Source organism: Mobula hypostoma, chromosome 9, assembly GCF_963921235.1.
Source record: "Mobula hypostoma chromosome 9, sMobHyp1.1, whole genome shotgun sequence".
NCBI classification, from domain to species: Eukaryota; Metazoa; Chordata; class Chondrichthyes; order Myliobatiformes; family Myliobatidae; genus Mobula; species Mobula hypostoma.
The window spans coordinates 112,851,825-112,870,230 of record NC_086105.1 but is presented as its reverse complement, the minus strand read 5'-3'; the positions used below and the strand labels follow the sequence as shown (position 1 = coordinate 112,870,230).

The 18,406-nt window shown below is 39.9% G+C and overlaps 1 protein-coding gene and 1 long non-coding RNA gene across 5 annotated transcripts in view; one reads left to right on the top strand and one right to left on the bottom strand.

Annotated features, from left to right (window-relative positions):
• The window catches only part of smurf1 (SMAD specific E3 ubiquitin protein ligase 1), a 147,280-nt gene that overhangs the window by 108,445 nt on the left and 20,429 nt on the right, over positions 1 to 18,406 (bottom strand). The window lies entirely within an intron of this gene.
• Positions 1,505 to 16,800, top strand: LOC134351361 (uncharacterized). The gene is made up of 3 exons (XR_010019135.1): positions 1,505 to 1,737; positions 12,555 to 12,667; positions 16,297 to 16,800. It is a non-coding gene; the product is annotated as an uncharacterized LOC134351361 (long non-coding RNA).

Sequence of the window (18,406 nt, the reverse complement as noted above, 5' to 3'; positions counted from 1 at the left end):
AATCCATGTAAAAGGTTTGATTTGGACAGCCTATTAAAGATACAAGGACAAAACAGACATAAAGCAGTGTGGTGTGCAGATTTCAATGCTCATAGCACAATATGGGGGCATCAGATTACAGATCCAAATGGAAAGGTAATTGAAAATTTGATGGAAGAAAGGGATTTGATGTGTATGAATGATGATGTTGAGGCTCTATAAGGTGCTGGTGAGACCTCACTTGGAGTACTGTGGGCAGTTTTGGGCTCCTTATTTAAGAAAGGATGTGCTGACGTTGGAGAGGGTACAGAGAAGATTCACTAGAATGATTCCGGGAATGAGAGGGCTAATATATGAGGAACGTTTGTCCACTCTTGAACTGTATTCCTTGGAGTTTAGAAGAATGAGGGGAGACCTCATAGAAACATTCCGAATGTTGAAAGGCATGGACAGAGTGGATGTGGCAAAGTTGTTTCCCATGATGGGGGAGTCTAGTACGAGAGGGTATAACTTAAGGATTGAAGGGTACCCATTCAGAACAGAAATGCGAAGAAATTTTTTTAGTCAGAGGGTGGTGAATCTATGGAATTTGTTGCCAAGTCATTGGGTGTATTGAAGGCAGAGGTTGATAGGTATCTGAGTAGCCAGGACATCAAAGGTTATGGTGAGAAGGCGGAGGAATGGGTCTGAATGGGAGAATAGATCAGCTCATGATAAAATGGCGGAGCAGACTCGATGGGCTGAATGGCCGACTTCTGCTCCTTTGTCTTATAGTCTCAAATCATCGCAAACTCCACGATGTCAACACTGTCGCATTAGAAACTGGAAACGGAAATGTGATCGCATATGATCGTGAAATACACCTAACGAGCCAACAAGGTAGAGGGTGACAACCTTTTGTGTGCAGTTTAAAATCCTTTGTACACACGCACACCTTAGAAGGAACATTGCCACCACCTATTCACACACACACAGATACACCTCCAACCACAAGGCTAGTCACCTCGGAGTCTCCAACCTATAGAACCTGGCCCAGACTCTTAGACAATGGCCTCTGACTTCTGAATATGTTGAACCTGGGGCTTCATTGGGATTTGTGGAAATTGACCTTCCATATCAACCACAGGGCTTGCCAATCACGGGAATTTGAATTCCAGATGTCAAACTCCAGGATCAAACCTGGGAGGTCACCAGCCCTTGTGCCTCCTGCCTACACAGATTTCTGATCCTAGAATTCATTGACCTGGAGGACTCACCAATCTAAGAGTGACCAGGCCTCATCCATAGGGATTGCTGGTCTACATCTCAATGCCTCGACATCCATTTTTGCCTTATGGATGCTGGAAAGACTTTGCAAAGTCAGGTGGTATGTCAATTGTTGGAGCTCTGGCCTGCTTATTGCCACAGTATTCATTCAACTAATTAAATTAAGTTTCTGAGTAGTTCTGGGCAGAGGAATGTTGATAGTGTATAATTCAATGGTAGCAATGCTGCTAAACTCGAAATGAAGTCAGTCAGATTATTTTTGGTGATGGTTATTGACTCATGGTACAAATATAACTTGCCCAGAAGCTGTTATTGCCCAGGTCTTGCAGCAGACAAGCATCATTGAAATAAGCAGCATAGGATCATCAGCAAACATCTGAACTTAGGTCCTTCTGTTCAAGTGAAGGCTTTTGATGAAAAAGCTGAAGGTATTTGGGCTAAGAAACACCTGCACTGGTAACCTGAGAGTGGAACATTCTTCCCATGTGCAAGGTATGATTTCTGTTAGAGCAGAGCTTTTGCTAATTTCAATTTTATTTCTTAGTACCACAGTGACTTAAAATTGCTTTTATAACAGGACAGTCAATCCTATTTCATCTCCAGAATTTAGCTCCTTTGTTCATGCTCTAACCAAGTCCAGAGCTGAGTACTGCTTGCTAAATCCAAAGGAGCTCCAAGGAGAGGAGATTATAAATGAAGAAGTTTTAAATATTAGTGACACTGACAGCATCTTTTATCATTGTGCTGATGATTGAACCAGCAATTGGATAGATACAAAATTTTCATAAAAAGGACAGCAAAGATGCATACATCTATATGCTTTTTATCGACTACAGCTTGGCATTCAATACCAGCATCCCCTCAAAACTAATCAATAAGCTTCAAGACCTTAGCCTCAATACGTCCTTGTGCAATCGGATCCTCGATTTCCTCAATTGCAGAAACCATCATCTCCTCCACAATTTCCATCAGCACAGGTGCACCACAAGTCTGTGTGCATAGCCCCCTGCTCTAACACAGCTTCAATGCCATATTAAAGTTTGCTGACGACACCATTGTTGTTGGCCAAATCAGCATATAGTAAGAGGGAGAGTGAAAATCAACAACCTCTAGCCCAAGCACAAACGAGAGAAAATATGAAGCTGCTGGAAATCCTGAGTTCCTACAGCATTGTGTGTGTGTAACCTCTAGCCCACTGTCAGTAAGAGCTAACTACTGACTTTAGGAGGAGGAAACCGGAGTTCCTCATCGGGGATCAAAGGTGGAGAGGGTCAGCAACTTTAAATTCCTCAGTGTTATCATTTCAGAGGACCTACCCTGGTCCCAGCACATTAGTGAAATTACAAAGAAGGTATGGCAGCCCCTCTACTTCCTTAAAAGTTTGGGTAGATTTGGCATGACATCTAATACTTTGACAAATTTCTATAGATGTGTGGTGGAAAGTATATTGACTGGTTGTATCACGGCCTGGTATGGAAACACCAATGCCCTTGGAAAATCCTACAAAAAGTACTGAATACGGCCCAGTCCATCACAGGTAAAGTCCTCCCCTCCAGTGAGCAAATCTACATGGAGCACTGTTGCAGGAATGCAGCATCCATGATCAGGGACTCCTAACATCCAGGCCATGCTTTCTCCTTGCTGCTGCCATCAGAAAGGAGGTACCAGAGCCTTAGGACTTCACTACCAGGTTCAGGAAAAGTTATTACCTCTCAACCAGTGAGGATAACTTCATTCACTTGCCCTATCACTGAACTGTTCCCAAAGCCTATTTCATAGACTTTCAATTTCATAGACTTTCAAGGATTCTTAATCTCATGTTCTCCATATTGATTACCTTTTTTATTCTTTTGTATTTGCACAGTTTATTGTCTTTTGCACATTGGTTGTTTGTCTGCCCTGCTAGGTGCGGTCTTTCACTGATTCTATTTATAGTTCTTGGATTTACTGAGTATACATGAAACAAAATAAGCTGACATATATGTACTTTAATAATATTTACTTTGAACTTTGAACACTTGAATAATTATCTACTTTGGCTGCATGGATCCCAATCCTCATAGCTTTTACTTTATCAAGTAGGTTCAAGCTCTTCTTAGATATATCCTGCAGAAGTGGTTGAATTCTGAATTTTCTCATGATAAGGATTCTAAAAAGAGAATAAAATGGTTCACCCTGTTTGCCATCTGAAGAATCTGGCAAACACATCAGACTGTTTCTTTTTCCCCCATCATGTGCTAGCATTACCAATCATTTGGAAAATGGGATGAAGGTAACATGAATCTTTTCCTGCTTTGGTTATTTAATCATCTGCTAGCTTTCATGACAGAATGTAGCAGCAGCAGATTTCTGATATGCTCAGTTGAAATCATTTAGTTTACCTTAACTTTTATTTTGAAACTATAGCACCTGCTTTCAGACTCCTGAGCCAGGGAAATATTCACCTTGTATATACTCTTTAAGAATTTTGCATGTTTTACTGAGGCCTCCTCTCTTCCTTATGTCTACTCAGTCTTACCTCATTACTGCGCTGCTGCAATAACACTTATAACTTTAATTAATATTTACAGAAAATAAAACTGCATGTAATACTCTAGGAAAGACGAGATATCCTTACTGTTGTGTTCAAATCCTCTTGCAATATTGGCCAACATACAAGTTACTTTCCTAACTTAATTTAATTCCTACTTTAAAAGATATTTGGACAGGTAAATGGATAAAAAAGGTTGAAGAATGTGAGAAATGCAAGCAAATGGGACTAGCTCAGATAGATGAACTGGTCAGCATGAATGAGCTTGTTTCCATGCTGTTTTACCCTAATTGACTTGTAAATTTGCAGGTTAGCTCTCAATGATTTGATACATGTCTCACTGAATCTCTGTTTGGAAAAAAGACTTGACATCTTTGTTTTTTCTTAAATGGATTACAAGGTATTTCATTTGTGCATGCTGTACTCAGTCTGACACATTGTTGCCCACTCATTTAACTTGTCAATAACCTTTCGATGCTTTTTGTATCACAACTACTGACATCTATAAACAATTCAAACCATTGTTTTCCATTTTCTGCTTTCATTCCTTTATCCAGGAATGAAAGGGTTATCATACGAGGAACGTCTGATGGCTCTGGATCTGTACTCACTAGAATTCAGAAGGATGGCGGGGGGGGGGGGGTGAGAAATCTCATTGAAAGGCCTAGAGAGAGTAGATGCGAAAAGGATGTTTCCCATGGTGGGAGAGTCTAAGACCAGAGGGCACAGCCTCAGGATAGAGGGGTGCCCTTTCAAAACAGATGCAGAGAAACTTCTTTAGCTAAAGGGTGGTGGATTTGTGGAATTTGTTGCCATATGCAGCTGTGGAGGCCAGGTCATTGGGTGTATTTAAGGCAGACATTGATAGGTTCTTGATTGGACATGGCATCAAAGGTTACGTGAAGAAAGCCAGGAACTGGGCTTGAGGAGGAGATAGAAAAAAGGATCCGCCATAATTGAATGGCGCAACAGACTCGATGGGCCAGATGGCCTTATTCTGCTCCTATGTCTTATGGTCTTATTTCACCTAGATTTTAATTCTATACCATGAACTGTCAAACCCTTTCCAACTATTGTATAGATTTCAACCCTTATAACATCTTCTCTCTTTGTTCTTTTTGTTTGTCCTTCTTAAATGTAAAATATTCTAGAATATTTAGTTCCCAGCTATGTTTCTGTAATGGTAATCAGACACACCAATTTAGGGCTCTTTGTGCTGTCAAATCAACTGCCATGTTTAGTTCTGGTTTAAGATGGTGCTGGTGAAGCACAGCGACTTCTTGTCTGTGGCAAACAAAACAAAGAAAACTACTAATTCATTAATCACACTTTTTCTGGTAAACAATCACCACAATCAATAGCCTGTAACTTCCCTTTCGGAACTGAGATTTTGAATTGCCTGTATGACCTGGCATTTTTGCAGTGTTAAGTCTCAAAGGTTGTGACGTAGCATGGCACGTATAGGCCGAATTGAGGCAGCGGAACCTGAGGAATGAAGTCAATATTTGCCCATTGCTAGAATGGATGTGGAGGCGATTCAATGTTGTAGAACCAAGGCAAAGCGAATGGAAGTGAGGCAGAGTTGAGGCGGTGGGGCCCAAGAGTAAGGAAAGGCCTGAGGTTTGATCGATTTAAACTTTGGGCCTAATTGGAAAGGTGGATAGAAGCCAAACTGAGGCCTGAGCCCTAGAGCACAGCAAAGCGACAAGGCCTGGATCCAAGAGCAAAGAATGACCTAAGGTTTGGACAGTTTAAGCATGGGGCCAGATTGAATGACCCAAGGTTTGGACAGTTTAAGCACGGGGCCAGGTTGAAAAGGTCAGAATGTTGAGGCCAGAGGTGTGGGACGATCCAGTTCAGCTGGCTGCTCTGCGAAGTTTACTCGTCTCTGCGGTGAACTGAGGCTGTGGCCTGCAACTACTGAATCATCTGCAGTGATGACTGGTCAAACAGCTGTGGGCTCATGAACTTCAGTTGTTTCCTAGCTTTTGTTGATTGCACGATTTTTTTCCTGCACATTTGATGGTCTTTTTTAAATTATTCTACTGGGTTTCTTTGTTTTGAGGCTGCTTGTAAGGAGGCGAATCTCAAGGTTGAATATAGCATTCATACTTCTATAATTCGGGCAGGTAGGCTTGTCAGCCTTGGACGGCAGCCTGCCTAGGAGAAGGAAAACCCTGATTTTAAATCTCTGCTGTTTTGTGGCCATACCCACCCAAGGGAAAGGCTTCCAGAGTAAATGCCAAGGAAAAAAATCTGTTGTTTACAACTTTGCAGAGGTTGCCAAAGTGACGACACTGGTCCCAAGCTGTATTGGTGCTTGCCTTTCCCTTGGATTACATCAGCGACATGGAGAGGGGGAAACCCGCTACAGGGGCAGCAGCTGGTTCTTTGGGTCTTCCTGCCCAGGCTTGCGCCCTGGAGAGGACACAGACCACCAGAGGCGTAAACCCATGATCCCTTGGGATGAATGGCTAACTACTACTTTTATAATAAATGTACTGTGAACTTTTTTTTTAATATGCTGACCCTATTTGTTCCTTAACTGTGTTTCTGATGTCACATTTTGCTTATGAAGTTGCTAGCTTCCACTTCCAGTTTTGTTTTCTTCCACATTAATCCAGTTTTAATGCTCCATGAAGTGCACTAAGATAACCCCATTCTGCCACATATCAGATGTGGGCCTCCTGAGGTCTCACCAGCCCCACAGTCTCCTCCATCAAATCAGAAATCTAAAACCCTCCCAATTGTACTCTCCTTTCAATCTCACATTGATTTGCTTTATCCTATTTCTATTCTTGTTACTACAGGCATGGAGAGATAACCCTGAAGTTACTAATTTGAGGTCCTACTTTTAAACTTATTTCTTAGCTCCCTAAAATATGCTTGCAGGATCTCATCCCTCTGCTTTTTGTAAAAAATACACCTCTACTGGCAAGAAGTTTGATAAATGCAGTAACAATATCCTCACTCTTCTTTCTTTCACTCAAATTAACGCAAAGTAATGAAGAAGTATACAGAACAGTATTATACAGGTTGAGCACCCCTTATCTGAAGTGCCAAAATCCAAAAACCTCTGAAATCTTGCTGACATGACATCACAAATGGAAAATTCTACAAGGTGCTAGGAAGGTTCCCAGGCAATGCGTACCACAGACAGTTCTGAGATGTGACCTCACATATGTAATGAGCAAAAGTTAATACACAGAAAAACACTGCATAAAGCAAAAAATGCACATCTCAATCATAAATTGAAAAAGTGGGCTCACTAGCTCAGAGTAAACACATATCACTAAACAATATGCTGATCATGAAAAAGGTTTATCGCGACAAACTGAAAATTGAAGGTAATTGTGAATACTCAACATGCTGGCTGCAGAAATTTTTAAAAAGTCATGGTACTAAAATGTTAAAGATTTGTGGTGATAAAGCGTCTCCTGATTATGAAGCAGCAAAGAAATATATTGATGAGCTTGCCAAGATGATTCCTGATGAAAATCTAACACGCTGAATGGCTGCATTAGTACATACGTGGGATAAACTAGTGTAAGACAAGGACTGCTGAGTCGTAGCACATAAATTCAGAGTCGGAAATGGTGATGCTAAAGAGCCACTGACTTCCCACTTGGGCAGCCAAGGTAGTGATAAGGAGAGCTTACCTTTCTAATGGCTCAACATACACATTGTTTCATGCACAGAATTATTAAAAGTATTACATAAAACTATTTTCAGGGTATATGTACAAGGTAATATATGTACAAGGATTTTGTGTATAGACTTGGGCTCCGTTCCCAAGGTATCTTATTATATAGATGCAAATATTCCAATATCTAAATAAAGATTAGTGAAAGAATTTTATTTGGATAAAACAGTCAGTTTGTTAGATACAGAAGTAGGGAAACGTGTGCTATTTTCCAATTGATAATGTGTAAAAACAAATATGAAAACTGGTTAGGTTTAGATAAATCAATCCCCTCATTAAAACTCCCTAGGGAATTAAATGATTGAACACAATTAGAAGATCTTGCGATGTTTGTACCAAGAACGTTATACAATAGTACAGCGTTCCTGGTACAAATTGGCAAATAAATTAGAAAATAAACTGTTTACTGTTTTTATACCACCATTAAACTTCATGAAAAGCACATTTTGCAAAAGACAGAATCCTTTTAGTCAGTATATGAAGGGACCAATTTAAGATGACTCAAAAGCTGACTTTATTCAATGTATTCTTGTTTGTCCTTGGTAAAATGAAATAATATTTTTGTTAACCACATCAATATTGCACTTGTATAAATTCATTCAGCAATCTGGAAAGAAAAACTGATAATTTAAAATCAGTCCAAGGGAATACAACCTCTATCTTTCTAAGAGTAAACATTCTAATTGTCAGATTGTATTTACTTATAAAGAAAACAGCTAATCAGCTCAAAATGTATATGGGAGTAATATGAACAAACCCTCACACTTCACATTATAAAATTCTGTCCAGAAGTAAAGATAGATTCCAGCCTTCCTAATTTGGACAATAATTGTGAAAAATATACTCTGCGTTGTCTTGATGAATAGGGCCACCTGCAGTTGGGGTGGCCAGGCAGGCAGAGTTTAAGAGCCAAAATTTGAACAAACCTAAAAAAATTTCAGGGGATCATTATTGTACAGGAACGTGGAACTTGCTACAACCTGCATCTCTTGAAACAATTATCCAGATGGAAAAGAAAAATAATAATTTGGCTTTACGTTGTAGCCTTCATGAATTTCATGTCCCAGAGCAGTTTCCTGCTCATGAGATGCTGGTGAAGTGCACTGAAATTTAGGTGATAAAGCTCTATATTTGCATATTTCCACAAATTGCAATAAAATGAGCTGATAATCTATTTTAGTGATGTTGATTGACAGACAATATTGCTCAAGAATCTTCTTGCCCATTTTTCTTTAAAAGATCATGGGATAGCAGTTTAATATGTCTTGCATTTCAGAGATCAGTCAGTAGCAAAGTTCAAAGTAAATTTTATTATAAGAGTACAAATGTCACCACATACAACCCTGAGGTTCATTTTCCTGTGGCCATACTCAGCAAACCTATAAAATAGTTGGCTGCAATTGAATTGCATACTCAATTGGAGCAAACCAACTATAAACTTCATATTATCAAGGAATAATTATAGTACCATTTCATCTCTAGGCATCCTAACCTATTTATTTATAATATAAATATTATTTATATATAATATAAATAAACTGATGTTAAGAGAATGCTGCAATCAATTTGCACACAGCAAAGTCAAAAATCTGTGAGATGAATAATTAATTGAAAACATTTAGATTCAGGGTTCCCAACTTTTTTTTAAATGCCGTGGACCAACGCCTTTAAACACGGAGTCCATGGATCCTTGGTTGGGAACCCCTGATTCTAGAGAGATATGGAGCCTTAATTTAAGTAGTTAGCCAAAAGGCTTTTAATTAATTGTCCAATGAAGCCTCAACTGAAATAGAGCTTGAACTTCTGACCTCAAAATTAACTAAGACTGTTAATGATGGAAGCAATTTTATACTACAGCTAGCTAAGCACACACTAAACTCTTTTGGAAAATACCAGCGGTATACTAGGAATAAAGTAATTTGATTCAAGTTTTTAAAAGACATACACACCAAATTCATCTGATAATTCAGAAATCAAATTTTAAAATATGAATATTGGATTGTTAATATAAAACAGTGATAAAAGTCAGCAAGAAAATTTATCACCTTTATCTAAACACAACATACTGAGGACTCCCTGCAACTCATTTCAAAGTGTTCCTGATAATTACGAGAAAAGGTCTTTGCTGATATAAAGTACTAAGTCCAAAATACAAGTCTGTTTGAGAGGTTTGGCTACAAATAAGAGGACAAGAACAGCAGTGGGGAAAAATTGGATACCAGAAGACCTGACATGAATTTCAGAAAAAAAGACGCACTACAGGAATAGATTTATTTAAATGAGAGTATTTCTAGTTGTAACTTTAACAAAAACTGTAGATTCTTACGTTTGGATTTGAATCTCATTTAAAAACAGCATCACTGAACAGCAGCCAACTGAAGCTAAAAAGAAAAGGAGCAAAAGAAAGGCAAAGACCAGAGAAACACCTTCCTATCTATGTCTAGAATAGGAGGAAATGCGAATATAGCCGTGGGAGATAAATGAAATGTGGTCTAGGCCTACTTCATCCACATAGAAAGGGAACCTGTGGTTCAGGAGGAAGGCATCTCAAATGCACCTGGCTGGAAATTCTCCTTAGACCAAAGACACAGGAAGATGATCCAGTTAAATCCTTATAGGAAGCACCTTCAAGGAATCTGTAGGTGTCTGCAGGCTTGTAATGGATTTTGTCACAAGCCTACATTCTGAGATGAAGAAATTGGGATCAGATTCTGTGATGGTACCACAGTGGAAATTAGCAGCAAAACTAAAATATTTTAGGCATTGGTTCAGGAAGTGACAACAATGCAGATGTTAATGCCTTGTAAAAAGTGTTATGGGAGGGGACTCCAAGTAGCACTGATGCAATGACTCTTTCTATGTATAAGACAGAGTCAGGTGCAACTTTGGCTTCCATCACTTCCCACAACTACACCTTTGAGAATGCAAAATGAGTTGCTCAATGTGGGAATGTTGGTTACTAGCGCTTTCAAAATAGCACCTGCTGCATTTACACTTAAGAAAGCAAAGAAAACCCAAAATAAATCAGAAACAAAGAGGATGCTATTTGATAGGTTCAAACACACTACTTTAAATAATGCCCTCCTTCTCCCAAATTATTTAAAGATTTAGACTCAGTGTCTAACAAGTGCCGATTTGTATTATCTTCCACATTTAATACAGCTTCCTAGCACGAAAGTAATCTCACTTTGTCAACTGGAGAGAACTCAAATACAATCAGTTTTGGAAAAGCTAATTTCAAAAGTGTGTGAGGCAGTGTCAGGATGTTATATCCATTTTGAGAACCTACTTATCAAGTTAGATTGGAATATTATCTAACAATAGAAATAAATAAATGTAGAGGAAACCATTCACATTATTTAATAAGTTGAGTAAGAACAAAAACTGATAAAAGTTAATCCAAATAATTTGTACCTTGCAAATGAGTTAATAGCTTTACTAAGTTATGAATAGAAAGCATAATTAGCAAAAAGGACTCCAACTAATGGATTTGATGGCTGCATTACAGAATTCCAAAAGTGATGACTTAGGGATGGTAGAGACAAGCTGTAATCTTTCAGTGTTCCCTAAATTCTATGCCAGTTTCACTGGATTGAGAAAAAGTGTCGCTATTATTCAGGAAAAGAAGCAGAGAGAAAAGGAACTACAGACCCTTTAGCATAATACCATTTGTCAGGATTACTAAAATGTATTATAAATCAGAGCACACAAAGGATAATGATTAAACAGAATCTACAAAGTTTTATCAGGCAGAAATAGTGCTTAACAAATGAGTTCTTTAAGTAACTAGCACACAAGACAAAGCAAAGCCAATGAATGCAGTGTATTTGGATATCCTAATCATTTGATAAGGATGCTTCATTTATATTAATATGAAAATAGGGCTTGATTTGAACACATTACTTAGAAAACAGAAAAGTAAAACCAAAAAATTACTTTCACTTGAAATAGAATGGAACAAATCAGGACTGATACTCAGATCTATTTCTACAAAAAAAGTAGAATGAATGTACAGAGCTCATATTGTAAGATAGCTAAAGTTGCGAACAGAACACGAGTGCATCAGGAGTTTGGCTCTGATGAGTGGGTGGGTTGAAGACTTGCCTATTTCTGGACTAAACTGAGACTAGAAACTTCAAATCTTAATCATCTATGTTTCCGGCCAATTTCTCCCACCCATGCAAATTTGACTCGCTTTGACATTATTTTTTGGCCTCTCAGCACCTTTTTCCCCTCCGAACACCTTACAAAATAGCTATTCAAGATAGTATTTCAGAGATTTCAGTTTCCAAAACCTATAAATCCAAAGCCATTAAATTTAATAGAATATGTACAATTTAACTCATCTGGTCACAATTCTTGTTTTAGTCATCCATTTAACTGATACAAATTCGTCTCTTCCCACTTCTGGAAAAAAAACTTCCAAAATATTCCCTCATCTCAGTTTCCAATGCCAATATATTAAAGAGCAACTGCCAAGAGAATGCAGACCAAGAAATTTCACTTCCATTTCATCTAATTCTACTTTTCAAGAAGGAAAAAAGTGGAAAGAGAAAATGAACTATAAACCAGCTGGCCTGACATTGGCATTAATAGGAAATGCTATACATTAGGGACCTGCGGAGGAAAGAAAATCAACACAAAGTATAAACATGATTCAGAAAAGTTAATATGAATATTTAAGGATAAATAATGTTTGATTCATTTGTTAGGCACTTTGAATGCGTACTGGTTGAAGCATAATTGAAATTTCAAAATACAGGGTGACACACGAGAGGTTCTTACACAAAATCAGGGCTCTTCGAAATGACAATAAAAACACCTTAAAGATGCGTTAATGAAAATACAACACATTGTTTTTGTCACATTGTAACTTTCGGATTTACTGACTGGATTTAAGACATGGTTTATGGGACATGAATTAAAACAATAGGACAATATATAACAAGATAAATCAATATATAATATATATCAAGCGACAACTGGGAGTTCCCAGAAAAACTATGCTCGCTTTGACTGTCAAAAATGAGGCAACCTTCACAAACTCCCACAGCCTCAATAACCTTGTGATTTCAGACTCAGAGGCCAACGTTGAAAGCATCCTTCAAGATGGTGAATCCATGGAAAACATCTGACCCAGATGGGTTACGTACACTAAAGATCTGTGCTGATTAACTGCCGAATCAAAGGTAAAGATAAATCAACATATAATAGGAGGGATATTGAAAACCTGTCTGAGTGGTACCAGAACACCAACATCTCTCTTAATGTCAGCAAGACCAAGGAGTTGATTATTTAAGTCAGGAGGAAACCAGTGATCCATGAGTCAGTCTTCATCAGGGGATCAGAGGTGGAGAGGGTCAGCAACTTTAAATTCCTCAGTGTTGTCATTTCAGAGAATGTACCCTGGGCTCAGCACCCAAGTGTAATTACAAAGAAAGCACTGCAGTGGCTCCAATTCCCTAGAAGTTTTTGAAGATTCAGCATAATATTTAAAACTCTGACAAACTTCTATAGCAACACACACAAAATACTGGAGGAACTCAGTAGGCCAGGCAGCATCTAAGGAAAAGCGTAATAAGTCGACTTTTCGGGCTGAGACCCTTTATCAGGGCTGGAGGGAAAAAGATGAGAAGTCAGGGTAAGAAGGTGAGGGAGGGAGAAATACAAGGTCATGGTCAAAGAGTTGGAGGGCAGCAGAGATCACAGTGGGGGAGCAGTGAGGGATTGACCGAGCCCTCGAAGGGAAAATTTAAATTTCTTCATGGTAGGCATCCCTGGAAGAGACTTTGCAGTGTATTAGTCTAATCCCAACCAAATTTCTGTAGTTATGTGGTGGAGAATATATTGTCTGGTTGCATCACAGCCTGGTATGGAACAGCAGTGCCCTTGTATGAAAAAATCCTACAAAAAGTAACACACATAAATGCTGGAGAAACTCAGATCAAGCAGTAATTATGGAAATTAACAGATAGTCGACTACTTGAGATCCTCCTTCAGGGCTGAGAAAGGGGGAAGGGGGAGGTTCCAGTGACGTCATCGTCCAGAATGGCAGCTTAAATCAACAGCTCCTCCGGAAAAACGCATATTTTGTCCCATTAATCCATCAAATATAAGATCTTTCGAAAATATCTGAACTGATAAGGGGGGCAAGAATGGGGAGATTGCTTGACCAGGAGGAAAGATCACGACAGAAAAATATCAGGATTTATAATGTTCCCGAAGGAATAGAGGGATTGTCGATGATGGACTTTGTAGACAAGCTGCTGCAGGAGGTGCTGGAGATTCCTCAGACTACAGAGATTGAAATTGAAAGGGCACATCGTTCGCTTGTCCAGCAGCCTCCCCGGAGACATAGAAGGTAAACCGCGCTCCATAGTGCTTAAATTCCTTCCATTCAAGAGCAAGGCAGAGATTCTACAAAGAGCCTGGGATAAGAAGAAGGTGTTTTGGAACGGGAAGTTAATAAACTTCAATCATGATTACCCCCCCCCCACCCAGTGGTCCTACAGAAACAGAAGGAATATTCCAAAGTGAAACAAATACTAAAGCAAGAAGAGATTAAATTCCAAACCCCGTACCCTGCTAAACTGAGGGTATCTTACCAAGAAGGGATGTGACTGTACCAGACGGTGGAGGAGGCAACTACAGACATGAACACCAGAGGCCTGTCCATTAGCATGGTCAAACCAAGGGAAAGTCTGGCTGAGCAGTTGTCCCAAGCTGCTTGGAAAATAGTAAAAGAACCTAGAAAGCAGGGGACAGGAACAGGACGAGAGAAGGATTTTAGGAAGAGATTGTCAGTTCTCTGAGGGCAGCCCTCACCTCCTCCAGAAGAGCCATAAGGTTTGGCTAACTTTAAAAGTGCTGGTAAACTAAACGGAAGCAAAAATAGACAGTGATATACCTATCTCAAGAAATACGTGTTATAATGTGGATTTTATATTACTCAATTTTTTAAAAATTCATTTATTCATTCCTTTTTCCCCCACCTAAATGAGAATATATGCATGGGAGGAATACACAGGGAAATCATTTCTATGTAATGGACATAGTTTTTTTTTAACTTACTTTTACAGGTACTGCAGCGGGGGCCCTCAACCCACAGGTAGGAGGGGCTATCCCCCACAGGTAGTCTTTTCTTCTAGCCCAACCCAGAGTCATCTAGAGACCCCAGCCTTGGAACCACACCTTCGTTACTTTTTTTTATTATTCACTTTTCTTGGTTCTTATTTGTTCAGGAAGCAAATCAATTAAGTTATATTCTGCAAATTTCAATGATCTACTACCAGAGAGTAAGACCATATATTTTGGGTATATTCCTCATGATAAATATAAATATTTAATGAATGTACTGCTGGTGGCTGGTAAAAAGACCCTTACCAGGAAATGGTTATCTCAGGAGAGCCCAACTTTAAATGTATGGATGGAAATTACAATGGACATTTACAAAATGGAGAAGATAAAATAACAACATCTGTTGATCAGAAGTTAGAACAATTTTATTCATACTGGAAAAAATGGTTTAACTACATAACACCTCATAGGCCTGATTTTATTCTCACAATCAATATGTTGTAAAAAAAAATCACTCCCTACTCTGCACATACTTCTTTCGATTGTTTTCTTTCCTCTTCTTTCTATAAGTGTATACCTCAGATAAATATTATGTGGAGATTTGTGACAAATATGATATATATATATCTGAAATACATCTTATGGAAATGTTTGTTCGGTGATGAAACTCAATAAAAAATAATTACAAAAAAAAAGAGAAATGGGTAAGATGCCAGAACACAAAGGTGGGGGGGGGGGAGAAGGAAGCTAGCAGGAAGGTGATAGCTGAAGCCAGGTGGGTGGGAAAAGTCAAGGATGCAGAAGGAGGAAGCAGATAGTAGAGGGGAGTGGACCCAGGAGAAAGGGAAGGAGGGCACCCAGGGGTAAGTAATAAGAAAGTGAGAAGAGGTAAAAGGTCAGAGTGGAGACTAGAGAATGGGGTGTGGAGGAATTTGTTTACTGGAAGGGATTTAAAACTAAATAAACAAATAAACTGATATTCACAGGATCAGGTTGGAAGCTACCCAGATGGAATACAAGGTGTTGCTCCTCCACACTGAGGTTAGCCTCACAAGAGGAGTCCATGGCAGACACATTAGAATCTGAATTGGAATTAAAATGTTTGATCACTGGGAAGTCCCACTTGTGGTGGATGGTGCCGAAGTGGCCAAAGTAGTCCCCCAATTTACGACGGGTCTAACCAATGTAGAGGAGGCCACATCTGGAACATTGGACATAATAGACGATCCCAAAAGATTCACGGGTCCAGTGACGGCTCACCTGGAAAGACTACTTGGCACCCTGAATTGAGGTGAGGGAGGTGGTGTATGGACAGGTGTAGCACTTAGGCTCTTTGCTGAGATTAGTGGGGAGGGACGAATGGACAAGGGAATCATGGAGGGAGTGATCCCTGTCGAAAGTGCGAGGGGGGAGGAGGTAAAGATACAGTATGTTTAATGGTAGGCTCCCTTTGAAGATGGCAGAAGTTGTGGAGAATAATGTGTTCTATGTGGAGGCTGATGGGATGATAAGGACAAGTAGAACTCTATTGCTGTTAAGGCAACGGGAATATGGGGTGAGCACAGATGTACAAGAAATGAAGGGGATGTGGGTGACAGCAGCATCAATAGGAAAGGGAGGGAAACTCCATTCTCCTGAAGAAGGTGAGACAAAGTTAAGATGGCACTACACAGCAACTCCTTTGCTTGCATCTTCGGAAACAACTCATTTCTATCTTTGATATCTTTTTTTCCCTTTTCAGGGTTTGGGGTTTCTTATGAAGACCCTGATCTGGAGATACACTCTGACTTTGGTTCATGGGACCCACTCTCAGGACCTCACAACCAGTTGCTTTTTGATATGCCAAGGACACAGCCTGGAAGACAAGTGTGCCTTCAGAGTTCCGTAATTTTGTGATTCTAGGTGTTGAATGGACCTTTGGAACCTATTGTGAATGGGGCCAAAAACAAAAAGACATTTAGAATGGGACTAAGAGTACCTGACAAAATGGAAATATCTGATGCAGTGTGAAGCTGTAGTATAGCAGCAGACAGCTGCCAAATGTATTTATTTTAAGACAATATAGTAAGAATCCAGTAATCTAGAGTGCACACATTGTTTTAAAAACTTTAATTTGTCTATGTGAGACAGCAAAAGGCATTTAATAACTTTTGCGGTGGCAAATTAAAAAACTGAAAATTCCAGTTCTGAAGGGCACCAACTTGAAACTTGTTTCTCTGCACACATGCTACTTGATCTTTCAACACTGTTAACCCGTTTTCATTCAAAATGAAATAAAGGAAATCAACATTACACTCACTTTCCTAGGGCGATGACAAAGTCACCATAAGATTGCTTCCTCATACTTGAATGATTTCAGAAAGATTTAGAATATAATGGTATCAAAATTGAAAATATTAAAATATGAATGGTGGTTAACAGCAAGGAAATACTAAAATTAACAACGAATTTAAGTTGGTATATTTTTGTAAACAAAATGCTTAAACTTGAATAGAGAATGCAAATATTAAGAAGTCAGAAGCCTAGGAATCAGATTCACTGAAAGCAACACCTTCAGTCTTACAAAATTGCAAACATGGCAACAGGAAACAGTATTTTTCACCTGGCATGGAGATAAAAACAAAAGGTGAAATGTGTCAATAAATCTACAAAAATGCAAAAAGTAATATAATAAAAAAAATCAACTGTAACAGGGCAAGCAACACACAAAGTTGCTGGTGAACGCAGCAGGCCAGGCAGCATCTCTAGGAAGAGGTACAGTTGATGTTCAAGGCCGAGACCCTTCGTCAGGACTAACTGAAGGAAGAGCTAGTAAGAGATTTGAAAGAGGGAGGGGAGGGGGAGATCCAAAATGATAGGAGAAGACAGGAGGGGGAGGGATGGAGCCAAGAGCTGGACAGGTGATTGGCAAAAGGGATATGAGAGGATCATGGGACAGGAGGCCCAGGGAGAAGGAAAAGGGGGAGGGGGAGATAAAAAACCCAGAGGATGGGCAAGGGGTATAGTCAGAGGGACAGAGGGAGAAAAAGGAGAGAGAGAAAGAATGTGTGTATACAAATAAATAACGGATGGGGTACGAGGGGGAGGTGGGGCATTAGCGGGAGTTTGAGAAGTCAATGTTCATGCCATTAGGTTGGAGGCTACCTAGACGGAATATAAGGTGTTGTTCCTCCAACCTGAGTGTGGCTATATCTTTACAGTAGAGGCGGCCATGGACAAACATATCAGGATGGGAATGGGATGTGGAATTAAAATATGTGGCCACTGGGAGATTCTGCTTTCTCTGGCAGACAGAACATAGGTGTTCAGCAAAACGATCTCCCAGTCTGCGTGGGGTCTCGCCAATATATAGAAGGCCACATCGGGAGCACCGGATGCAGTATATCACCCCAGCCGACTCACAGGTGAAGTGTCGCCTCACCTGGAAGGACTGTCTGGGGCCCTGAATGGTGGTAAGGGAGGAAGTGTAAGGGCATGTGTAGCACTTGTCCCGCTTACAAGGATAAGTGCCAGGAGGGAGATTGGTGGGGAGGGATGGGGGTACAAATGGACAAGGGAGTCACATAGGGAGCGATCTCTGCGGAAAGCAGAGAGATGGGGCGGGGGGGGAGGGAAAGATGTGCTTAGCGGTGGGATCCTGTTTGAGGTGGCAGAAGTTACTGAGAATATGTTGGACCCGGAGGCTGGCAGGGTGGTAGGTGAGGACCAGGGGAACCCTATTCCTAGTGGGGTGGCAGGAGGATGGAGTGAGAGCAGATGTGCGTGAAATGGGGAAGATGCGTTTGAGAGCAAAGTTCATCAGCAACTTTGATGTGTGTTGCTTGAATTTCCAGCATCTGCAGAATTCCTCG